This window comes from Phyllopteryx taeniolatus, chromosome 5, assembly GCF_024500385.1.
Source record: "Phyllopteryx taeniolatus isolate TA_2022b chromosome 5, UOR_Ptae_1.2, whole genome shotgun sequence".
NCBI lineage: Eukaryota > Metazoa > Chordata > Actinopteri > Syngnathiformes > Syngnathidae > Phyllopteryx > Phyllopteryx taeniolatus.
In genome coordinates, this window is record NC_084506.1 from 23,437,699 (window position 1) to 23,464,603 (window position 26,905).

Genomic DNA, 26,905 nt, shown 5'->3' on the forward strand with positions numbered 1-26,905 from the left:
TGACAATGCACCATGCTCTCGTGCTGCAAGGCATACCTGTGCGTCATTGGCTACAGTTTGAATGAAAGGAGAGAAACTCAGAACTGCAGCTCCTATTCTTCCCTGACCTTAACCCTGTTGAGAACCTTTGGCGCATCCTCAAGCAAAAGATTTATTTGGACGGGAAAGATCTATGAGGGTGGGCGGCAGTTCACATCCAAACAGCAGCTTTAGGAAGCTATTCTGACATCCTGCAAAGAAATTCAAGTCGAAACTCTAAAAGAAGAACAAAACAAAAAACAAGTTGAATACCTGTACGAATTGTGAATCTGCTGTCAAATAAGGGGTCCTATGTTAAAATGTAACTTGACCTGTTAAGATGTTTTTGACTGAAATAGCTTTTGATTTCAGTAAATGACCTCCTAATGCTGCAAATTGAAAATATGAATATTTTCAGTTCTTTAAAACCTACGAAATCTCTTTGAACTCTGTTGTGTGTAATATATGAATGTTTTTTTTCTAAAAATAAAAAAAATAATTTTACCATTGGGAGGTTTGTTCAAAAACATTCCAATAATGCTCTAACAGTTGAGAACTTGAAAATTATGCTGACTGGCATTTGCATCGACTATTTAGGAATATGGGAGACAAATATCATTTGGAACGCAATGTATTTATCACATGTAGACCCCTGCCAATCCTCCACCGTGACACGCCCCCTCAAAACCGATTGCTTGTCGGCATTGCGACTTGTCTATTAAATAATGCTGCAATCTCCCCTTATCCCCCAGCCATATTTCTCCGTGTCGCTCAGCGACTCGCCGTATATTTTAGTTACGGCGGAGGCTTCATCACCCTTCAGCGGCGACGTCCCCTGTAAATATCCTGCGCACAATTAGGCCGACGGGACACACGTACACACAACAAAACGAGTTAGTGAGCGCGGGGCGCCGAGAGGAGGACTCAATTAACGAGGCGGCGTTCAATCACCGGAGACGGGCCGGAGCCCCCGAGGAGTCAAACCAAACGTTATTGGTGAAAAAGAGGCTTTACGTCACCCACTGTGGTCAACAACGTCAATTATTTGTGTGGACTCATCGTACCGCCTTCAACTGTCCGGAAGAAACGATGACGCCGATGAAAAGTGTGACAATCACAATGATCCATGGTGTTTATACCTCTTTTTTATTATTACTGCAGTAAGCCCCCTAGCTCCCCAGTGCTTAAATCTTTAAATGGATGCCATAAAACACACACACACACAACACTCATATTTCACATTGTGCTTGCTACTGATGGACTTGTGCACAAAGATACACAAATATTGGGAATAGGGCTGAAATTAACGATTATTTTAATAATCGATTAAGCTGTTGATTATTTTTGGGATGAATCAGATAAAAATTTTTACATTTTTAAATCTCCATCCTTTTTAATAAAAGGACATTTCAAATCGACAGTAAATATTAGGAAAACACTAATTTAGAATAATGAAAAATATTAGACTAAAACATTTCAAAAAAATATTTTACAATATAAATGTGAATTATAAAAAGGAAAAATATTTGTAAATGATAGAAAAATAGAATACACACAGTGCTACAATAATTCAAATTATTAAATGAAAAAATGTAAAAACATATTTGATGAAAAATAGTACAAATCATACAAAGTATTAGAAAAATCATACGAGACAAACATGCAAAAACACTCAATTAGAAAAAGACGTAGTACAAAAAAAATACAAACCAGACAAAAATCCAGAAATTGCTTACAATACAGTGAATAAAAAATACATGTTTATAAAACCAAGATGAAAAATGCACATTACAATATGTTTAGAATATTACACAAAAAATGAGAAAAACAAAATATCAGACAAACAAGTTAGATGAAAATAATTCAAGAATATTAGAAAATACTCCAAAATGAATGGATATAAAAGACAATACAAAATATCAGACTGAAAATTCATATGAAAAAAACAATTCTTCAAAATTTTTTAAATTACACAAATACTACATTGTTACAATAGACAAAAATCACAAAACATAATTAAATATTAGAAAAAACAATTAAATACAATGGGTGAATATTAGACAAAACAAATGCACTGTAAGAAAAATATCTGTCTTCTGTCTGTGGAGAAGACAGAAAACTACTAATCTCCGAGACTCTTAATAATAACAATAATAATAATACATTTGCAGTAGTAGCACTAATAACCATGTGAAAATTTGATGACTAAACAGTTTTCAGCTCTACTTGGAACATACCAAAATACCCTTTGCTATCAAGCCACATGCTGCTTCCTCAGACATCTCCTCACATGTAGCTGCATTTTGTGCTCAATTTCAAATTACAGATCCCCTCCAAAATACTGGTTACCTTTGTGTAGTTTCAAAATAAAAGTAAAGTAAACGTTTATTGAATTAGATGCGCTTCCTGCCCTTCGGATGTCCGCTGCGTTTCCTCGCGGCTCAGCGGCCAGCATCGGTCCACCCACAGAGTCCACCTGTGGGCTGACGGAAACAAGAGTGAGCACTTGCAACGGGCCACGGGCAGCGTGTAATGGAATTGCAAGCTCATTTCACAGAGTGCGGCAAAGCGCGGCCCCGCTTCGGGGACACCAAATCCCAGCGTAGGCAAACTTTTTTTTTCCCCAAAACTGGTTTACACTTTGTTGAGTAACAACTTAACATCAATCACTGTCACATAAATGTAAAAAACGACAAATGGATAATACAAGTAAAATAATTATCCTTTGAGCACAGCTGAAAGACACCTGTTGGTGAATTTTTAATTCTACTATGAAGCCAGGGTTAAGGTTTCAAGCAAGGGTTAATATTAGGGAAATTAGGGTTTCAACACTGTTAGGGTTGTATGTTCGGCAGGTGCGTCGCTAGGCCTAGGTTGAAGCCCTCCCCCAGGACCAAGTTTTACCGTCTTAGCCCCCTAAAACAAATATTAAGCCCCCCTAAACTATTTTGTAGTGCACCCAAAATCCTAACCCCCTGTCTTGCAACTGTAATTTGAATCCCTAACAGTTTCTTGAAACTGTAATTTGAAACACTGACCGTCTGAAGACAGGGTTAGGGTTTCAAACAAGGTTTCAAGACAGGGTTTGGGTTTAGGATTCCAAGCTAAGGTTAGGGGTTTAAATTAGAACCATTTTGGGTTTCAGAGATGCGTTAATGTTTCAAAGCAGAGATATGGTTTAAAGTAGGGGTTTCAAGACAGTATTAGTTTTAAATCAGCATTTCAAGCCCGTGTTCGGGTTTTAAACAGGGAGTAAGGTTTAAAATTAAGCCTTGGTTAGAGGTTTAATTTAGGGTTTCAAGAGTGGGTTAAGTTTTGAAGTTAAGATTTCAAGACAAAGTTAGGGTTTCAAATTAACGTTTCATTGAACGGCTGAAGAGAAAAAAAAAAAACAGTCTGGAAGGGCCTGGGTCAGCGTCCGTGTCTGACCTGAGGCTCCTCTCGAGCAGGGAACAGCGCGAGTAAGCCTGGGCACTTGGCTGGTGACTTTTCCAAAAGTGTGTTTCTAAAAATGTCTCGTTAAGATGAAGAATTAACACTCAGGCACAACTCAGGCTCCGGTCCAGCTCTCCATTGATGAATTAATTGATTAAGAGGCTTTTGTCCATATTGTGTATTTGGTTGCAGGAGCAGCCAAGCAGTAAATTGCCTTTTATTGGGCTCACCTTTTTACTTGTGGGGAGTCATCGACGAGAGTTCTCTGCTCCACATTCTTAATTTGTAATTAGTTCACACTACACAGAATGTGGACGGTCTTTGAGGTGCCTTTGAAAGTCACAAGCAAACTAACACTAAACACTTTAGGCCTGATTTGCTATAGGTTTGCTCGTACAAAAACAGCGCAACCTGGATTGCGTCTGCCAGTTCAGGAGCAGCTATGCAAATGGTTTAATTTAGCAAGCGCAATGTGAGTTATCAATGATCTCAGGTCTGACTTGGACCCGGTCACAAGAAGGAGTCATGCCATATCACCGATGACAAAACGCTGCATCAACTCTGCATTTTGTGTGTGCTTTGCCAATTTTTAAAATACAACATTATACAGGCTGTGTCACGATACGAAGGTATCATTGTGACTGCACCCAGAAACAAGCGGAGTCTGAGATGTTTGTGGTGAACGGGTTATTGAAAAGGAAATTCGAGGCGTAATGACAGGTCGTCAAGACAGGGAGCATGCGGCAGCGTGAGCAGGTGGATGGCTTGGAGGTATGGTGGAAGAGGTCAACAAGGCAAGGAACACAGCAGGAGCACTGGGGATGAGGAAGAACATAGAAATCATAATAATAATAATAATAATAATTAGCTTACGTGCAAGTACGATGCCGGTGTACCACGGGTGAACATTAGTACTCTGGTGAGGGCTTCCAGGATCTGACAGGCTTTTATGCAGGCAGAGATGATGACGGCTGATTGAAAACAGGTGCGCGGCCAAGGTGGTGCTGATTACAGGGAAGGGAGAGAGAGAGAGAGAGAGAGAGAGAGAGAGAAAGAGAGAGAGAGAGAGGGCAAGAGGGGCGCAAAGCCCCACAAAGTGCCACCCAAGCTCCAAAACAGGAACTACAAGGATAGCTCATGACAGGATGGGCACTTACATCCAATTGCCACACACTTGGGCAAGTTAAATAAAACAAAACGTGTATTTGCTGACTTCCCTAAAGTTATCAGAGTGATTAATATCTTTCCTGTAATATTTGTTTACCTAAACTGTCTTTTAAATACAGTGGTCTCCATCACTTTAACATCTTTTCCCAACAGCACATACAATCTGTTCGAGTGAAAGCGCGCTTTAGCACCCATTATTTTGGATCATAGTAAATCAGGCCCTTAGTCTTATGTACACTAATGCAGCCCGATGGGGGGCACAAGCCCTGAGCCCCTTCCTGTTTGCAGTGGTGATGGAAAGACTGACAGATGCGGTTAAACTGGAATCCCCGAGGACCATGATGTTTGCAGATGACATTGTGATCTGCAGTGAAAGCAGGAAGCAGCTGGAGGAACAGTTAGAAAGATGGGGGGATACACTGGAAAGAGGAGGAATGAAGATTAGCCGAAGTAAGACAGAATAGATGTGCATGAATGAGAGGGGTGGTTGAGGAAGAGTGAGGCTACAGGAAGAAGAGATAGCAAGGGTGGAGGATTTTAAATACTTGGGGTCAACAGCCAAGAGCAATGGTGAGTGTGGTAAGGAAGTGGAGAAACGGGTCCAAGCAGGTTGGAACGGGTGGAGGAAGGTGTCAGGTGTCTTATTTGACAGAAGAGTCTCTGCTCGGATGAAGGGCAAAGTTTATAAAACAGTGGTGAGGCCAGCCATGATGTACGGATTAGAGACAGTGGCACTGAAGAGACAACAGGAAGCAGAGCTGGAGGTGGCGGAAATGAAGATGTTGTGGTTCGCTCTCGGAGTGACCAGGTTGGATAAAATTAGAAATGAGTTCATCAGAGGGACAGCCAAGGAGACAAAGTTAGAGAGAGCAGACTTCGATGGTTTGGACACATCCAGAGGAGAAATAGTGAGTATATTGGTAGAAGGATGATGAGGGTGGAGCTGCAGGGGCAAAAGAGCGAGAGGAAGACCAAAGAGAAGGTTGATGGATGCCGTGATTGAAGACATGATGGCAGTTGGTGTTCGAGAGGAGGATGCAGGAGATAGGATGACATGCTGTGGTGACCCCTAACGGGACAAGCCGATAGGAAAAGAAGAAGAAAAAGTCTTATGTACACTGTGATGCCTTTTCAAACCCGCGAAAGGTGAACAGTTTCACCAAAGTCCAAGTTTCACCAGCGACGCAGAAGGGATCGTGTCCCAGTTTAGGGTTTAAGTAATGCTTTCACATTAAAGTTTCAAGCCTGGGTTAGAGTTTCACACAAGGGTCAAGATTTGAAATTAGGGTTTCAAAGTAGCATTTCAAGATGGGGTTTCAAAATGAGGTTATACTTTCAAATTAGGACTTGAACTCAGAGCTATGGTTTCAAATTAGGGTTTCAAGTCAGGTTTAGGGTTTCAAATTAGGGTTTGAAGCCAGGTTTAGGGTTTCAAGTTAGGGTTGGAAGCCTGGGTTAGGGTCTTAAATTGAAGTTTCAAAGCTGGGTTAGGGTTTCAAGCCTGGGTTAAGGTTTCAAACAAGAGTTAGCATTTCCAATTAGGGTTTGAAAGCAAGGTTAAGGTTTCAAATGAGGGTTTCAAGACCAGGTTTCAAACAAGCATTAGGATTTCAAATAAAGCTTTGAAAGTAAGTTTAGAGTTTCAAATTAGGGTGTCAGTGTAGGGTTTCAAGCCTGGGTTCATGTTTGAAACCAGCGCATTAAGAAAAAAACATCAATTGGTTAATATGCAAAACATTTCATGGCATGCATTAGTCTGCTGATCACTGCTCATAAGCTGACTGTGAATATCCAGATGAGACACTTGTAAACAAAGGTGTGCCTGTAGATTTTTGACACGTACTGTATAATAATCCCTATTAGTCAGATGCTCTACTTTTGTTATTAATGTCCTCCATCTCTAATGAGGAGTCACCCCGGGAGGCAGATGGCACATTAGTGCTAATCAAGCAAATCGGACTCGCAGCCATCCTGTCATACATTTGTGCTGTGTTGTATAATGTATCTGGGTCGGGCCAAGAGGTGTGCGACGTGTTCAACCGTGTCAGACTCTGTGGCAATGCATCATATGTTGACGCGGAGATAACAAAAAAGGAGCGACGTCAGCGTTTAAACTTGCTGATGGCACGATTGGTTGTTGTCAGCAATCTGGTGAAACGTGATCCAGGCTTATTGTACGTGCTTCAACATACCGTATTTTCATGACCATAAGGCGCACTTAAAAGTCTTAAATTTTCTCCAAAATGGACAGGGCGCCTGATAATGCGGCGCGCCTTATGTGTGCACCGAGTTCCAAAATCTGTAAATGTTGTGACTTTGATGAGCGCTCCGCTTGACTGACTGGGAGCATTTCCTGGCAACACGCTGCTTATATAGAGGAAAGGCGGACGTGACTGAGTACAGCATGCGGACGTAAGGGGGAGGGAAGGTGCGCGTGAAGGAGGACGCTAAAGGCACGCCCCCAGTAGGTATATAGCACCTGTATGTGCATTTTTGCAAAACAACATCGGTTTGGCTAAGGCCCCCCGAAAATGGCACATATGAAGAGACACGCTTACGAAGCACAGTTTAAACTGCAAGCTATCAGTTCCGCGGAGGAACATGGGAATCGAGCAGCCGCAAGAGAATTCAAGATCAACAAATCCATGGATTGCAAGCGGAGGAAGCAGGAAAACGAGCTTTCCCAAGTCAAGAAAACGAAGCTGAGTTTCCGCGGAAACAAGGCGAGGTGGCACAAGTTGGAAGACCAACTCGAGCAATGGATTAATCAGAATCAGAATCAGAATCATCTTTATTAGCCAAGTATGTCCAAAACACACAAGGAATTTGTCTCCGGTAGTTGGAGCCGCTCTAGTACAACAGACAGTCAATTTACAGAACACTTTGGAGACAAAGACATTGACAAAAAACAATTGAGCAAAGAACAGCCGGGAGAAGCGTCTCTGCAGTCACCATTCGACTGAGGGCAATAACGCTTGCAGAAGAAATGAGAATCGAACATTTTCAAGGAGGTCCGTCTTGGTGCTTTCGGTTCATGAAACGGCGCCATCTATCCATCCGGGCAAGGACTACCGTGGCGGTGGCTTTGATGGATTTGTGAACGATGATTGATCAAAAAATAATGTGAGTACATTGTTAAATACTTCAGTAAAGTACAACCGAACTCAGTTTTGCTCCCGCTGCCTTTTTAAAAACATTGTTTTAGCGTGCATGCACGCTACCGTATGTTTTAAGCTAGCGTATGTTTTACCATGCCTGCACCCAATAATACGGTGCGCCTTATGTATTTGTTAAATAGAGAAATAGACCCCGTAACTGAGACTGATACGGTGCGCCTTATGGTCGTGAAAATACGGTACATTACACGTGTCCTTTGGACTTTTAAACGAGTATTTGTGTGTGGTTGGGGGGTTGGTTGCGCCAACTCTTTTTCTGATTTTTATTGGGGCGCCAAGGCAGGCTTTTTTTTGGAACAAATCCAACTCCGGATTTTGGGGGGATTTTTTTCTGTACAGAGAGGGTTTGCTCAAGAACAGGTTTATTTGGATTGATGGATTAAAGGTAGCCCACTCTGGCAATATTTTTACATTTTAGTGTGCGTTGAAGAAGGGGGTGCTCCAAATCAAGTTTTAAAAAAAACAAAACTATTTGCATATGTGTGCTTTTTTTTAGCGTGGGGAGAGGATGTATTCCAACTCAGGGATTTGTATTGTCTTCTGAGTAGAGGGGGTGTTCTAATTCATTTATTTATGTTCTATTTATTTATTTATTTATTTATTCGTGTGTGTGTGTGTGTGTGTGTGTGTGCTGGGGAGAAGAGATGCAGGGACAGGGTGTGTTGAAGTTGAAGCTTTTAATTGCTTTTTTTTTGTATTGGTGTGGGTACAGTGTAACTTTGTGTGCGAGGGAGAGGGTGTGGGCCAACTGTGTCTGGCTTTTTTGGAGAGCTTTTTTTTTATTATTGCAGTAAGTCTTGCAAAGCACTTACTCACCAGGTTGTCTTGATGTAATGAATACATTCAGCGTGATTGTTTTTAAGGTGATCTTGGCCGCGATGTGACATTATTGATCTGCGAATACAAACACACGCACACACACACGCACGCACACGTTCACATAGTGTGAATGTGGTCACATGAGGTTTTCACACCTACTTGTCAGTGAAAATGAGAAATATTCATTTTTTAGAGCGTCTGCCTCACAGTTATGAGGACCAGGGTTCAATCCCCGGCCCAACCTGTGTGGAGTTTGCATGTTCTCCTGTGCCTGTGTGGGCTTTCTCCGGGCAATCCGATTTCCACATCCCAAAAACACGTGTGGTAGGTTGATTGAAGACTCTAAATTGCCCGTAGGTGTAAATGGTTGTTTGTTTAAATGTGCCCTGCGATTGGCTGGCAACTAGTTCAGGGTGTACCCCGCCTCCTGCCCGTTTATAGCTGGGATAGGCTCCAGCACTCCAGCGACCCTAGTGAGGATAAGCGGCTCAGAAAATGGATGTGTTTGGGATAGTGTGGGTGAACCAACTCAGGCTTCTTTTTAAATGATGAGTGTACCAATTCAGACTTTTAATGTACCTTTTTGTCAGGCCTTTCTTTTATATGTGTGAGGAGAGGATGGATGCCAAATGGGGGGTGGGGTCGGGGGGTCCTGGTCAATGTGATATTTTTGTGTGCATGTAGATGCTTTGTTTTTAGTGTGAGGAAGAGGGGGTGCACAAAATCAAGTTGGCCACATTTTGGTGTTTTTGTTTACAGGCAAGACGAGGTCTGCCAGCTTGTTTTTATTTTTTTTTCAAACTCTTTTTGTGCGAGGAGAGGTGTTGTACTAGCTGAGGCTTTCTTCTTTGTTTTTAAAATGTAGTTTTTTCAGACTTTATATGTGTGTGGAGACAGGCGGTGTACCAAATCAGGCTTTTTGGACTTTAATCGTATTCAGGGTATAGGGTGTGTATATTTGTTTTGTTTGGAGAATCTTGGCTCAGTGTGACGAGTTGTGGCCGCCCGAGGCTGCGACTGAGAAGATTATGGAGGGGGGTGGGAGGTAGGCTGCGGATTAAAGATGATATCGTGCGGCATCGCAGGAATGATGGCGGCGATACAAGACGGAGGCCGAGTTGCTGGGAAAGTAGTTTTAAGTTTTCTCATAGAATATTGGAGTGGGGAGTGGGGTGCCTCGGAGCATTTGAGACTCAATTTCACTTGTTTGGCTCGCACCAAAGTCAGTTTTGCGGTGGCTGAGAGGGTTTAGGGTTTGTTAAGTGTGCAATGGGGTTTGCCTGTTTAGCACACACCGCTTGTTTGGTGTGCACTGAGGTAGACTTGAGTGGTGTGCACCAGGATTTGCATGTTTGGCTCTCACCGGGGTTCAGTTGTCCAGTTTCAAACTTTAGTGCGCTCCAAACAACTGAGCGGTTCGGTTGTTAGGTGCGCACCAAGGCTCCGTGGTTTGGTGCCCATTGAAGTTAACTAAATTGGTGCGTTCCATTGTTTGCTTGGCACCAGAGTTTGAACGTTTTGGTCTGCACCCAAGTTTGCTCGTTTGGTGCGTACAAAACAAGCAAACATTGGTACCAGGCTTCACTTGTTTTGTTGGCACAAGGGATCACTTGTTTATTTCATTGTTTGGCGCTCACCACCTTTTTGATGTGTCCCAGGGTTCAGTTCTTTGGTGCAGACCAGGGATCACTTTGACCAGAGTTTACCTCTACGGAGCACAGTGGTGTTTAGTTGTTTGGTGTGCACCGCGGTTACCTTGTCTGGTTTGCATTAGGATTCAGTTTTTTTAGGGGTGCATCAGGGATCGCTTGAACCAAGTTTAAATTGTTTAATGCGCACCTCAGTTCATTCGTTTGGTATGTACCCAAATTGATTTTTTGGGTTTTTGGCTTTGCTAATTAGTTGAGCACCAGGATTAATGATGAGGATTTGTGCACACTGGGGTCACTTATTTGGTGTGCACCAGGTTTCATTATTAAAATTCTTTTTTTTTTGGGGGGGGGGGGGTGGGGGTGCACCAGGTTTCATTATTGAAATTCTTTTTTTTTTGGGGGGGGGGGTGGGGGTGCACATCAGGGACCACTTGCACCAGGGTTCAGTAGTTTTGTGCACACTTCGCGCACCAGTGCTCACCTGTTTGACTCGCACCAAAATAGAATTGATTGGTGTACCCCTGGTTTAATCCCATTTTGTCACATGGACCAGGAGTACCTGATAAAGTGTCCAGTTGTTTTTTGTTTTTTTATGAGGATCCCACCAGGATAACGAATAAAAAAGATGCATAAATAGTAAAAGCAAAGAGAGGATGAAGTGCACCCATTAATCCCGGAGTCAGGGCAGTCTTGTAATCCACTCACTATGCTAATTGCCTGTTCTTTCTGCAGCAGAGGGGCCTTTTACAGGCCATTAAATGGCGCTGAGCGCTTGACAAAGGATCGCCAGCACGCGCACCCATCTCACTACACACCACTGCCCATCCACTCGCTCTCTATTTTAGACTCAGTCACACTGTTGCGTGCCCACATGCTGCTCCTCCAAATAAAATGGCGGAAAATAAGTGGCGCTGGAAGACGTTGTTTATTTTTTAGATATTGTCGGCAAGGACGTGCAAATTGAGTTCCCGCTGCGACACAAAGGCGACAAAATGTGCGTCTTGGAAAAAACACACCTTTTGATCTCGGCGTGCGTGCTGTTGCTTGTTCCTGGTGAATAATGTATGACATGCTGAGTGCTGTTGTCCTCAGACGCTAATGCAAAAATATGGCGACACTGATTTTTTTGTGTGCGGTGGAAAGGGGGTGCACCAACTCATTTTTTTTTTTTCTTGCACTCACCCCCCAAGAGAGTATGTGCACAAAGTCTGACTGTTTTGGCGGAGTGGTAGCGCCAAATCAGGCTTCTTTTGTACTTTTTTTGTGTGTGAGGAAAAAAAGAGGGTGCACCAACTTCCATCCATCCATCCATTTTCTGAGCCGCTTCTCCTCACTCGGGTCGCGGGCGTGCTGGAGCCTATCCCAGCTATCATCGGGCAGGAGGCGGGGTACACCCTGAACTGGTTGCCAGCCAATCGCAGGGCACATACAAACAAACAACCATTCGCACTCACATTCACACCTACGGGCAATTTAGAGTCTCCAATGAATGCATGTTTTTGGGATGTGGGAGGAAACCGGAGTGCCCGGAGAAAACTCACGGGGAGAACATGCAAACTCCACACAGGCGGGGCCGGGGATTGAACCCCGGTCCTCAGAACTGTGAGGCTGACGCTCTAACCAGTCGTCCACCGTGCCGCGGGTTCACTAACTTGTGCTTTTTATTTTTACTTGCACTCACCCTCAAGTGAGTGAGCAACAAGCTGTTGCTTTTTTTTTTTGAGAGGAGATCCACCAAATCAAGCTTTTTCATTACTGTTTGTGATGGAAGAGGGAGTGCGTCAACCCGAGCATCTTTTTGCGATTGTGTGCCAAATCAAGCTTTTTTAGTACTTTTTTGTGAGTGAGGAAAAAAGGGGGCGGCACGCTGGCCGACTGGTTAGAGCGTCAGCCTCACAGTTCTGAGGACCGGGGTTGAATCCCCGCCCCCGCCTGTGTGGAGTTTGCATGTTCTCCCCGTGCCTGCGTGGGTTTTCTCCGGGCACTCCGGTTTCCTCCCACATCCCAAAAACATGCATGAATTGGAGACTCTAAATTGCCCGTAGGTGTCAATGTGAGTGCGACTGGTTGTTTGTTTGTATGTGCCCTGCGATTGGCTGGCAACCAGTTCAGGGTGTACCCCGCCTCCTGCCCGATGATAGCTGGGATAGGCTCCAGCACGTCCGCGACCCTACTGAGGAGAAGTGGCTCGGAAAATGGATGGATGCAAAAAAGGGGGTGCACCAACTTATTTTAATTTTTAGTTGCACTCACACCCTATCGAGTTTGTGCATATTGTGTTATATTTGTAGTGCGCCAACTCTTTTTATATGCAGAGTAGAGAAGGGTGTGCTCACTGGACCTTTTTTAAAAAAAACTAATGTGTGGTGGAGAGGGGGTGCATCAACTCTGGCTTTTTTTGGGCGAGGGGGTGCTATATAGACAAAAGCTGTCTAGTGACATCCATAGGCAATTAAAAAAAAACATTTCGAGGGGTGTCATTATTTGCTCAGTTTTATGGGGCAGCACTTCAAACACAATATGCATGCAGAAGCTGCTGTCTGCCACAGCTCACAGCAAGACACTCACACACAAACTCACCAATGTCACATAGCATGCCACCAGACCCCACCTCTTAAAGGCACATGCATCTATAAAGACTTGACTATATACAGTATTTTCTACACGTTTTATGCTTGCATTTACAGTGCGTCAAAGTGTGTTTTGACAAGTTGGTTGATATGGTCTCTCAATATTGTGGATTTTCACCTATTGCTGGTGGGTCTGGAGCATATCCCCCGCAATAAACCTGGGTTCACTGTACTGTATAGGTAAAAAAACAAGGTCATATAAGAGCGTCCTCACCCTCTCTCAACTGCCATCCATTACTGGCAAGGTGCAAGTGTCAGTGCAGACGATGGCTTTAGGAGCCCCCCAAAATTAACAACAAACTAAAGGCGGCCAATCGATAGATTGTGTCTGGAGAAATGATGAAGCGGCACTTCACAGGAGGGAAAATCAATGTCACTTGCTCTCCCTCGTGCACCTCCATCTTTCTTTCACACAACTTCAACTTGAGCTTTACTGCACTTGTGTGTGTGTGTGTGTGAGTGTGTGTGTGTCTGTGTGTGTGTGTGTGTGTGTGTGTAGGGGAGAGCCATTTAATGTTCCTTTTGTTTCTTCCCTTTTAGGCCGTAAGGACCCTCTGCCACTTTGATCTGTGAGCTCAGCGATGGCCCTGCAGTGGAAGTAAGTACTCTAAGTGTGCCACCTTCACCGTTTATTGTCCCGCTCGTTTATCCACAGACAACTCTCTTAGGTTTTCATATTGGTTACACCGCTCACTATGTAGTGTAAATTTAGCCCTCACAGGCAAAACACAACATATGACATGCATTCAGTGGTCGTTACTGCTTGAGTTCTGATTATAATGAATTATATTTTAATTGTGGAGAATCACATCCGGTGAATCACATTACATTGCATTGGAATTTATTATATTGTATCGGAATTGGATGAATCATATCATAATAGAATCTAATTGTATTGTAATTCTAATGAATCATATTGAATTATAATTGGAGAGAATCATATTGTAATTGAAGTAGGTCATGTTGTAATTAGAGTGAAACATGGTATCTTAATTGGAGTGAATTGTATCATAATTGAATTTAATTATATTGTGTTTGAAGTCAATGGGATCAGAGTTTAAATGAATTGTATCATAATGTGAATTAATTGTATTGTGATTGGAGTGAATCATATAATTGGACTTATTTGATTTGTAAATAAAGTTAATTATATCGTAATTGGAGTGAATCGTTGCATAATTGGAGCGAATTGTATTGTAATTACAATGAATCATATTGAATCATGATTGGAGTAATTCATATTGTAATTATTTTTTTTTATATTGTAAAAAGTTGTGTTGTAATTGGAGTAAAACATATAGTATCGTAATTAGCGTGACTTGTATCACAATTGAGATGAATCATATCGTAATTAAAGTGAGTTATATCATAATTAGACAGAATCAGAGCTTATTTGGAGTGAATCTTGTAATATAAGAATATTGTAGTTGGAATTAACGGTATTGTAACTGGTGTGAACAGTATCATAATTGAAGTGAATCCTATCGTAATTAGTGAATTGTATTGTAAATGGTATGAATCATATCACATTGTAAATGTGGTGTGTCATAAGTAAGGTTTTATTGCATCATAGTGTAGTTGGAGTGTCTCTTATCATAATTGTAGGAAATGGTTTCGTGACTGGAGTGTATCGCATCTTAATTATCATGAACAGCACTGTCATAATGTTCAACATTGAGTGCTATTTATTCCTTGGGTTGACACACCCCACAGTAGAGGGAGGCGGGGTGAGCAGTGGCTCATTTGCATGTGACAGGACAGGCCCCCAAAACCGGCTGATTTCAACACCAGCGATTTCAACAACAGCGTCAGGCCGCCACAAATGAAGACGTGCAAAAAAACTCACCAGTCCAGTGTCGTTTTTTTTCATTTTTTTTTCATTTTAATTCTTCTGGAATGACAACATGGCGAGCCTTTGAAAAATAATCCCATTATGTTTCCCGGGCATTACGTTAATAAAGTTCTCAGAGCGGAAAATCGGAGCCTCTGGAGCTCGACATTAGCTCTCACAGAGTGGTAGCCGTCCAGTTGAAGAAAATTAAAACATATATGTATAAATAAATAAAGAGAAGTCGGAAGAGAAGAAAGGGGGTGTGAGTTTTTGTGAACAGCACAATATTGGCTCTGTAATGTGTATTATGACGCTGTGCAGAATAAGTACCATATTGGACGGGTATAAAAGAGTCATGTGACGTTACGGACTTGATGCGTGTTGACGGTTGATTGGATAGAATCGTATCGAAATGGGACTTTATCGTTAGACATCATTATTGGTGTAAATTGTATCGCATCTTAATTGGAGGGAATCACATTGCGTCTTAATGGTATGGTAAAAAAAACGGTGAAAATAAGTCTCCTTTTCAAGGAACTTTTGACGTCATTCACCTTCAAAGATCGTCCAACGGGACAGCGACTGTATTGCGTTTGTCCAACAACCTGTCTGGATGAAAGGGACTCAAGCAGCACGTCTCCTGCTTCCCCTGTCGGCCGTCTGCGTCCCGCTGAGGTGACTTGCAGTAGTCCGATGCCTAGCCACCTCCACCTGAGATGAAAGATGAGTTCGCCTCAGTGGAGGTTCCCTGCTCGAGATCTTGAAGCGTTTGGACTTTTGTCACCGAACAAAGAAACAAGCATACTAGTGTGTCCAACCTCAGAAGGAGGTGAATGCCGGGCCAGCACTCTGGTCTCAGAGCTCCACAAGGATAAAGAGCTTTGACCTAATTAGCTGACTTTGTTAAGTAAAAGTGTACAGAGACCAACCCCCCTCCCCTTGTGTTTTGCCTCTACAACGTGATTACAGCTTTAATGAGCTGCTGGGAGACTGTACGCATCCTTACACTGTATGCACTAATCCAGTGGTTTTCAAATTTTTAACAAGTACCACCTTAAAAAATACAAGTACCACCATCATGACCAACAGCTGGGTAAGAGGCCTTTGTGTTAATCAAAAATGAGGCAGAGGTTTTATCCCAAATATTATATTTATTATTATAAACTGTGAAGATTATACAATGGTTGAACTTTAACCTGCCGCTGAACAACAGGGGGGAAAACTGTACTTAAATTCTGATTCAATAAAAGGTATTGCACATAAAAGTAAAATACAAATATTGCTGAATAAATGTTTAAAAACAAACCATTCTTAAAGACTGAATGTAAAGTTAAAGACAACTGAACTGTACTTAGGCAGTGATTCTTTGTGGACCACTAGAGGTACTGTGATGGATGAATGCAGGACCCCTTTTACTTCGGGATGGGAGAGGGATCGACAGGTGATGATGATGATAAAGAAGACTGTGAATATATTGCTCGTTGAACAAAATAGAAATTGTCAGTAAGCAATAGCATTTAACATCGTCTGCAGTTTCTTGGGAGAGACGAATTTGAAAACTACCCGTCACGTCACAAATACATGCTTATAAAGCCTTTATAATGTCAGCGCGTTGGAGTACCACCATCCCATGCCAGAGTATCGGAATATCGGCAAAACATTTTTTTATCCTGGTTTGGTTGCCAGTTAATCACCACGGTCTGGTCACCCTGTACTGGTGGTCTGATACCATTTACTTGGTAGCAGACCGATACCAAATCTTGAAATTGGTAGTCGACGCATTGGGATTGGGCCATGGACTGGTTGCCAATCAACCACCCTGGATTTATCACTAGCTGGTCACCACAGATTGTTGACGAGTCGTTCACCCCAGACTGGTCGCAGGTCAGTCACTCTGGACTGGTTACCAGTTCATTTCCCTGGAATGGTCGCCAGTCAATCAGCACAGATTGGTCACTAGTTATTCACCCTGTACTGGTCACCCGTCAATCACCTTAAACTGTCCGCCAGTCAATCACAAGAAACATAACAGGAGTTTTAAAATGCTCCAGTGCTACAGCATCATGAAAGCTTGATTTGCAACCTCCAAGTCATCCTTCCCTGCCTGCCTTTGTGCTTCTTGCTCTGAGGCTAATCACGCCGCAGCCAGATGATCAATGGCGCCTACCACGGCCAAACGCTCTGGCGGACTTCAACAACCAGCCTGTCACCACGCAAAGATTTTCTGCTGTTGATGGCTGAGGATTTTCTTTGACTTTAGTGCCTCGCTCTAGTCTAGACGCACACTCCCACACAATTTCCGACCAGGACAGAAAATGCAGGGAAAACATCTGCTTTTTTTTTCTTAGTCTTCCTCTAGTTTAGCAAGAATCTGGTTTTGTTTCCATTGTTGAGGGACTCTGTTTTGTATGACGGGAAGAACCCTATTGATATTGAAAGATGTCAAACCCTTAGACGTCTCTATAACATGTCAACGCATCGTTTTCAAACCTCAGTGGTCAGCGCAAGAAGCCTATTCATTTTGAATGACACCAGATAAGAGGTAATTGATTGAAGGTAAAGTACTCTGATTTTAAACAAAATTTCAGATGTGCAAATTTTTTGTTTTATAGTGCCCAAGGCCTCTGTTGATATTGACGTACACGAGGTGAGTGTCCATATTTACCCAAGCAGTATAACAATCACAATTCCCAACCTTTACCTATGGCTCCTGGAAAAAAAAAAATCAATTCAAAGCTACCTGTCCCTGTGCGAAAAGTAATTGCCTCCTAAACCAAATAACTGCTTGGGCTACCCTCAGCAGCAACAACTCAAATTAAGCGTTGTTTATGACTGCCAATGAGTCTTTCACATCTCTGTGGAAATATTTTGCCCCACTCCTCCTTGCAAAATTGTTTTAATTCAGCAACAATGGAGGGGTTTTGAGCATGCGCGGCTCTTTTTAGGTCATCCCACAGCATTTCAATCGGATTCAAGTCTAGACTTTGACTAGGCCACGGCCAAATGTTTTTTTAAGCCATTCAGAAGTTGACTTGCTGGTGTTTTTTTTGGATCATTATCCCGCTGCAGAAACCAAGTGCGCTTCAACTTGAGGTCACGAACTGATGGCTGAGCATTGCCCTTCAGGATTTTCTGGTAAAGAGCAGAATTCATGGTTTCATCAATCACAACAAGTCGTCCAAGTCCTGAAGTAGTGGTAATCATTCAGATGTTTTTTGAAAAAGTGAGACGAGCCTTTATGCTCTTTTTTGTCGGCAGTGGTTTTTGCCTCGAAACTCTGCCATGGATGCCATTTTTGCCCAGTCTCTTACTTATTGTTGAGTCAAGAACACTGACCTTAACTGAGGCAAGGGAGGCCTGCAGTTCTTTAGATGTTGTCCTGGGTTCCTTTGTGACCTCCTGGGTGAGTAGTCGCTGTGCTCTTGGGGTAATTTTTGTAGGCCGGCGACTCCTGGGAAGGTTCACAACTGTTCCATGTTTTCTCCATTTGAGGATAATTGCTCTCGCCGTGGTTCTAAAGCTTTCGAAATGGCTTTGTAACCCTGTCCAGACTGATGGATGTCAATTACTTTATTTGTCATCTGTTCTTGAATTTCTTTGAATCATGGCATTTTGTTGCAACTTTTTGAGCTCCTTTAGCTGACTTCATTGTGTCAAACAGGTTCTATTTAAGTGATTTCTTGATTGAACATGTCTGGATGTAATCATGCTTGGGTGTGATCCATGAAAATGAACCAAAAACATTTCATTAGCCGACAGTTAATTTATTATTTACCAAGGGGGGCCATTACTTTTTCACACAGGGCCGGGTAGCTTTAAATAGTTTCCTTTCCCTTACTAAATAAAATTACCATTTATAAACACCATTTTATGTTTCCAGGGTTATCTCTGTCTGATATTTAGATGTGTTTGATGATCTTAAACATTAAAGTGGGGAAACTGTGCAAAATATAAGAATTTGAGAAGGGGGCCAATACTGTAGTTCTCAGTCTTCGCACGATTTCAACAATTAACTTCAAGTGTGTATAATCTATTTAGAAACAAATGTTTGAATTCACTTTAGAGGGTCATTAATCGCCTTTCTGACTAATACCAAAACCCATAACGCTTAAATCCCTGATACTAAACCCCTAACCCTAATGTTAACATTAGGTTTCATTATTGTTCAATATCTGCGCAAGCACCCTATCAATTTGTCATGATAATTGTTCTGACTGGTTTTAAACAATAGATGGGGGGGAAACTACACATGAATTCAAGAGATGCCTCTATTCTTCTTCTTCCATTATCCTGGCATAAATTAAATAAATTTCACAGAGGAGCGCCAAGTAGCACCTAAGGAAAATGTATCAGGTAGCAATAGCGAGCTGAAGGAATCACAGCATACCTTTAATGATGACTCAACAACAGGCGCAAAAAATAAATCTCGGAGATTAAATCCTCTGCAGACGTGCACGTGTGGAGGCGGGAGGAAATGTAAACGAGTGAGGGAGAGCATGTAGGGAGAGCTGTGACAGCTTGCTTGTCAAAAGTCTGCCATGAATATTGCACCACACTTCACATTCGCAACACACACACACGCACACATCCACACGCATGCACACGCACATGCTTGCACAGTAAAGATGACTGCTGAGGCGTGCAGGGATGGACGATGATGATGTGGGAGAGATGGATGGATGGATAGATGGTGTGGGTGGATGATGTGAAAGGCTGGATGGATGGATGGAAGTCTGGCTGTGGATGGATGATGCTGAGGGATGGATGATGTTGTCTATGGATGGATGGACAGATGGACATATAGACAGATGGATGGATGTACAGACGGACGGACGGACGGACAGACAGACAGACAGATGGAAGGTTGGCTTGTTGATGTGGCTGGATGGAGAGATGAATGGTATTGAGGTATAGATGGATGAGGTGGATGGATATATGGTGTACACTCCTTGAAGTCTAGGTGCCCTTTGCACAATGGTCATTGCACCGGACTATTGCAATATTAGTCATTCGAACTGCTCTAAGTGCTAGAGGACTGTGCATCTTTTGCACACTTGTCAAAAAAAAAAAAAAAAATGTACCGGCATTACCAGACAACTAGCAACCCTTTATTGCTCAGTGACTGTTTTTTTTTGTCAATGTCTTTATGTCTCAAAAGTGTTCTCTGTCAATTGACTGTCTGTTGTCGTACTAGAGCGGCTCCAACTACCGGAGACAAATTCCTTGTGTGTTTTTTTTTTGGACATACTTGGCAAATAAAGATGATTCTGATTCTGATTCTGGACAGATGGATGTTGATGTGGATGGATAGATAGATGGATAGATAGATAGAGTAAGTGAATTCATGGATTACTAATAGATATTGTAGAAAGATGAATGGCTTGATGGATGATGTGGATGGATGGATTGATGGATGGCGTTAGGGCTGTCACTATCGAATCTTTATCGAATAATCGAATAACAGTCGGTCCCCCACTCTTATCATTATTATTATTTATTTACAATTAACATGCATTTTATTGAATCTCAGATTCAGGAGGAGCAGTGTGGTTTTCGTCCTGGCCGTGGAACAGTGGACCAGCTCTACACCCTCGGCAGGGTCCTCGAGGGTGCATGGGAGTTCGCCCAACCAGTCTACATGTGTTTTGTGGACTTGGAGAAGGTGTTCGACAGTGTCACTCGGGGAGTCCTGTGAGGGGTGCTTCGGGAGTATGGGGTACCGAACCCCCTGATACGGGCTGTTCGGTCTCTGTACGACCGGAGTCAGAGTTTGGTCCGCATATCCGGTAGTAAGTCGGACTCGTTTCCGGTGAGGGTTGGACTCCACCAAGGCTGTCCTTTGTCACTGATTCTGTTTAGAACTTTTATGGACAGAATTTCTAGGCGCAGCCGAGGTGTAGAGGGGGTCCGGTTTGATGGCCCCAGAATTGCATCTCTGCTTTTTGCAGATGATGTGCTTCTGTTGGCTTCATCAAGCCGTGACCTCCAACTCTCACTGGAGCAGTTCGCAGCTGAGTGTGAAGCGGCTGTGATGAGAATCAGCACCTCCAAATCTGAGACCATGGGCCTCAGTCGGAAAAGGGTGGCATGCACTCACCAGGTCGGGGATGAGATCCTGCCCCAAGTGGAGGAGTTCAAGTATCTTGGGCTTGTTCACGAGTGAGGGAAGAATGGAACGAGAGATCGACAGGCGGATCGGTGCAGCGTCTGCAGTCATGCGGACTTTGTATCGATCCGTTGTGGTAAAGAAGGAGCTAAGCCGAAAGGCGAAGCTCTCGATTTACAGGTCGATCTACGTTCCTACCCTCACCTATGGTCACGAGCTGTGGGTCGTGACCGAAAGAACAAGATCCCAGATACAAGCGGCCCAAATGAGTTTCATCCTGGAGGATCTCAGAGTAGAGCCGCTGCTCCTCCACATCGAGAGGAGCCAGATGAGGTGGCTGGGGGCATCTGATTCAGATGCCTCCCGGACGCCTCCCTGGTGAGGTGTTCCGGGCACGTCCCACCGGGAGGAGACCCCGGGGACGACCCAGGACACGCTGGAGAGACTACGTCCTTCGGCTGGCCTGGGAATGCCTCGGGATTCCCCGGGAAGAGCTGGATGAAGTGGCTGGGGAGAGGGAAGTCTGGGCGTCCCTGCTAAAGCTACTGCCCCCGCGACCCGACCTCGGATAAGCGGTAGAAAATGGATGGATGGATGGATGCATTTTATTCTCATTTATGCGGAATGGACTTCGATGCTTGAACTGCATATGTTGGGACTGAGTGTGTTGTATATATTTGGTGTACCGAATTTCAGAGAGCAAAATGCTAAATGCTAAACGGTGAGCAATCGCAATTAGCATTAGCGCTCTAGTGATTACCATTGTAGGTCAAAAACACTAACTACTATTCAGCTCACTCATACATCATGTAACAGTATATGTACAGTACATTACACATCTAACAGTGTCTTAAAAATCACGCTCCTCATTTTTGGAAAATTTTCTTCTGGTCCAATACGGCGTAAATTTTGCGGCTACCTATTTTTGAAGTCGACTTAGCCGAGTTATTCAAGATTTTTTCCTAGCCCTAGATGGCTGATGAACTGGTAGATGGGTTATCCATCCATCCATTTTCCAAACCGCTTCTTCTCACTAGGGTCACGGGCGTGCTGGAGCCTATCCCAGCTATCATCGGGCAGGAGGCGGGGTACACCCTGAACTGGTTGCCAGCCAATCACAGGGCACATACAAACAAACAAACAACCATTCGCCCTCACAGTCACACCTACGGGCAATTTAGAGTCTCCAATTAATGCACGTTTTTGGGATGTGGGAGGAAACCGGAGTGCCCGGAGAAAACCCACGCAGGCACGGGTGGGTTATGTCAATGGATAATGAAATGGATGGATAGAATAATGAATGTAGGAATGGATGCATGGATTCCGTATAGATGTTGAATTTAGATGACGGATGACATGGATGGATGTTGATGGATGGATGAGTAGGTGGGTTGGTGGATGGATGAGGCAGTGGTCGTTTCATTAGGTACACTTGCATTGCATCATCAGAGAGGATCTCTGCTTGCTTAGAAAAGATAAAAGTCCTCAGCACTGCCATTTCAGCGCTTCTCTCAATCGCACTCCATTGTAATCCACGTTGCAAGTGCCTTACGTGGCCGCCAACCTGGGTGTAAGTGTCCCCGTGGGCTTCCAGTCAACAGAGCGTGCAAGGAGTCCTGGAGAGAGTGATCGTCACGCCGACCTGATTTCTCTCTGTTGTTTCTATCTCGCTCTCACCTGAGACTCTTTGGGGTCCATTTTGTGGAGAGGACCACTCTGAAATGACACCATGCTTACAGTCCACTGGCTTGAGCATTGTCATTTTTCATGATTTTGTCAAATTAATGTGGTGCATAATTGCCTTCTTTATGATGCCTGACACCACCATGAATACTCATCAAACTGCACCAAGTCATCATTACTGAAGAGGAAACGGCATCCGTCCATTTTCTATTGCGCTTATCCTACGTACGACCACGTCTGAGCTGGAGTCCATTCCAGCTGATGGTAAAAGTAGACTACACACTGTGAATCTACCCGGACTGGTCGCCAGTCAGTCACCCCAGATTTGTCAACAGTTAATCATGCTGGATTGTTCATCAGTCAATCACACTGGATTATTCGCCAATCACCTTGGAATGGTCACCAGTCAGTAGCCCTGGATTGGTCAAAAATCATTCACCTCATGCTCGTCACCAGTCAGTCACAGTGGATTTGTTGCTTGTGAGTCTCCCTGGACTGGATGCCAGTCGCAGCTGTTGGCACAATAAAGGACAAAAAACGCAGCCTCTTTGCGATTGGATTGCGATGGAAACACCTGCCCCATCACCTCAACCATCAAAATCAAATTCCAGACCAGAACGTATGCACAAATCGGGAAGGGGGTGCTGCCTTGGCATATGACTAAATCATTAAAAGAAGAATGCTGCATAATTGCCTGTCAGATAATTAATTAGTGTTTTATGGTGGAGTTGGCCACATATATTAGGTCCACTGGCAGCCGCCTGCCGTATCAATGGCACAGCTAATTAGGGCAATAATGAGGTTAGCTTTAGGACCATGTTAGATGCAACATCTGCACCACAATATCACACATTTTTCATCTTCTGCTCTGTAAGATAACTACCCCTGTAGTTGTCTTTTACCATCCCTCAAGATCCAATCTCCTCCCTAAAGGGATAATTATTAGAATCCAAAAGTACTGTTTCCAAATGCTAAACAGGTACGGGTGTATTCCCCCTCCCGCCCGGGGTGTACAAATCAAGGGTACAACTCCTCTGAGGGTACTACCTCAGTCACAATATATTGACTGTAACCCGAGCTGCATATATAAAATATATAAACTTTTATTCCCAGTAGATAGTACTTACGGACTGTAAGGATTCCTCATGAGAATTTAGACAGTTAGGAATTTAGAATTACCAAAAATCCCTCCAGATAAGATTCTTCTCTGCATGCATCGCTATATGTATAAAATATGATTCAATCTAATTATGGTACAATATGTTAAACCCAAAATAAAATGAGATTTGATGCTCCATTTAAGATACCTCCTGATACATTTAACTTTAATTATGATACCATTCTCTACAAGTACAATGAGATTCAATGTGATTCGCCCCAGTTACGATATGATACAATAAGATACGTTTCACGCTAACTACGATACTATTCACTCCAATTTTGATGTTATGCGATACATTGAACGCCAATTTTGATGCAATAGACTTCACTCCATTGCGATATGATACAAAACATTGAAATCCAATTACAATGCCATAGGATTCACTCCATTACTACATGATGTTTGCCTCAAATTTGACATGATTCACTCCAATTACGATGATACGATACGATCCACTCCATGTACGGTGTGATACATTTAACAGCAATTGCAATGCAATTAACACCAAGTACAGAGAGATATATATCTTTTACATATGTCCAGCCCATATATTTTTTTACAATTGCAATACAAATCACTCCAAAGACTATGTGCTACAATATGTTTACCTTCAATTCTGATGAATTACAATATGAGATGTTTAACTAATTATGATACGATTCACTCCAATTAGGATGCGATGCGATACTATTCACTCCAAATACAATACCGTTCACAGCAATTATGATGCAATATAATTGACTCCAATGTTTATGTTTCTCTCCATGTCTGATGAAATATGCTATAATTTACTCCAACTATGATGAGATATGATACTGTACGTTTCACTGCAAGTACGACGTGATATATTTTTAATTAATTGTAATTTTTAATTACAATATGATACCATTCACTACAATTATTAAGCGACACAATATGATACTCTTAACTGCAACGACAAAGCGATATGATGATGGTATAATACCTTACGATTCATTCTTACTTAAAGGTACATTGTTATGATTCACTGTATGTACGAGGATACGCTGGTTAATTCCAAGTACGAAGTGATACAATGAGGAAAGTTTAATTCTGTTTATGATGCGATACAATTCTCTTCAACTACAATGCCATGCAATATATTTTATTTCAATCCAAACCCAATAGAATTCCCTCTAATTACGATGAGATACGATAAATTAAACTCAAAAATTAAACGCTTTCAATATTTTACCCTGTCATTCACTCCAGTTATAATGTGATGCTATTCACTCCAATTACATTGCGCTATTATACGTTTAACTGCAATTACAGTGCTGCCCCATTTTTTGAAGTGATTGCTTTTTTTTTTAAATGTGTTTTTACAGTATACTTACTGTAATCCCCTCACATGTGAATGGAGAGCCACAGCATTTTCTGCCTTTGAACAGTAAAACACAAAAACAATGAGAACACGCACGTAGGAGCTGCTGTTGGCCATAGCTCACGCCCAGACACTCACACATAAACACACCGAACTCACCCGGCACCCCACCAGGCCTCGCCTCTGAAAGACAGATGCATGTACAACAACACTACATACAATACAGTAAAGTACAGTACAGTATTTTCAATACATTTTAGGCTTGCAATTTTTTTGTGTGTGCAAATACATTTACAATGCATTTAAAAAGTGAGGTTTAATAAGTTTAAATTAGTTTAAAGTGTGTGGGAGGCATAAAGTTAGGTCCCTTTATATAGCAGATTTTAATTTATTATGGGTAGGTCTGGAGTGTATCCACAATTATGATTAATTCACACCAAGTGAGTTACAATGTAATATTTTTACAGCAATTCCAATGTGATCCAATGTTTATCTCCAATAGCAGCACCCACACTTGAACGAGGGTGGCCTTTTGCTTTGTTTCACTCCCTAGCGAGTTAGCGTCACACTGGCCACACAGAGAAAGAAAAATGAAGGAGTGCTGCTGCTGCTGCTGCTGCAGTGTCCTGATTTCTAGCAATTAGCCGCGCGCTCGCAAACATCCTTGACGGTGCTGACCTCCCGTCATGCAGCGACCGTCACGACTGGAAGCCTCTCCCGGCTTATTACGGCTCCAAGTGTTATGGTAATGGAAAGCGGGTGTGTGTGGCGGTGATAGCACCGCGAGAAAGGATAGCCTATTATCCGCTGCTGTGTGCTCTTATCCACTGTTGGCCATTGGTAATAATGGTGTGGAGGAGGGCGACCTTTCTGTTCTAGTGATAATGCTGGTGGCCGGAGAACAGTGCATTCATCCATTCATTCATTCTCTTCCACTTATTCAGAGTTGGGTTGCAGGGGCAGCAGCTTTTGCACTGGTGGTGTTGTCTGCGCTCAATCTATTTAACATACACAGTTAGTGGTAGCTTTAGTCAGTTAGAAAAACGACAACACAGTACAACTTTTATATAAACAGTTAATGGTAGACCACAGCGCACCACTGTTTTTATGTACACAATCAGTGTTTTTTTAGCCAACGAGCACAACCACAGCACACCCCTATTTGTTATGTACACAGATAGTGGTAGCTCTATCCAGTCAGCAAAACGACAGCCCGACTTTATTTGACATACATTCTTAGCAGTAGCTCTAACCAACTACCACAACACAAATTAATCTACATAAAGTACATCATTCGCATTAGCCAGTTAAAACATGACCACAACGCACCTCTATTTTACATACACCATCAGCGTTAGCTTTAGACAGTTGACATGACCATAGCGCCCCTCTATTATATATATACCATCAGCACTAGCTGTATCCTATGGAGCCCCCCTGGTGCAAAGGTATGAGAAAAATAAAATTCCTTAATAATCTGTTTCCTCAATTTAGTAATCTGTTCCCTCAATTTAGTAAACTGTACCCTCAGTTTAGTAATCCGTTCCCTCAGTTTAGAAAACTGTACCCTCAGTTTAGTAAACTGTACCCTCAGTTTATTAATCCGTTCCCTCAATTTAGTAATCTGTACCCTCAATTTAGTAATCTGTAGCCTCAGTTTAGTAATCCGTACCCTCATCCTCATTGAGTACAGTTTACTAAATTGAGGGTACGGATTACTAAACTGAGGGAACAGATTACTAAATTGAGGGTACAGTTTACTAAACTGAGGGAACAGATTATCAATGAATTTTTTTTTTCTCATACCATGACAGCTTTTTTTTTACTTACATCGTTAGCTTTAATTTACACCAGGTAGCCCGACCACAGTGCAAATCCGTTTTA

General features: G+C 42.7%; 1 protein-coding gene and 1 long non-coding RNA gene across 4 annotated transcripts in view; one reads left to right on the top strand and one right to left on the bottom strand.

The window, feature by feature from the left end:
- mgat4c (mgat4 family member C) overlaps nt 1-26,905 on the top strand; it is a 142,097-nt gene that overhangs the window by 64,037 nt on the left and 51,155 nt on the right. For all 3 annotated transcript variants that reach the window (XM_061773938.1, XM_061773936.1, XM_061773937.1), the window contains exon 2: nt 13,438-13,495. The gene's annotated coding sequence lies outside the window, so the exon portion shown is untranslated. The remainder of the gene's footprint in view (nt 1-13,437; nt 13,496-26,905) is intronic.
- On the bottom strand, nt 1,943-4,718 carry LOC133478040 (uncharacterized). The gene is made up of 3 exons (XR_009788546.1): nt 4,327-4,718; nt 3,684-4,268; nt 1,943-2,501 (listed from the first exon to the last, which is right to left on the bottom strand). It is a non-coding gene; the product is annotated as an uncharacterized LOC133478040 (long non-coding RNA).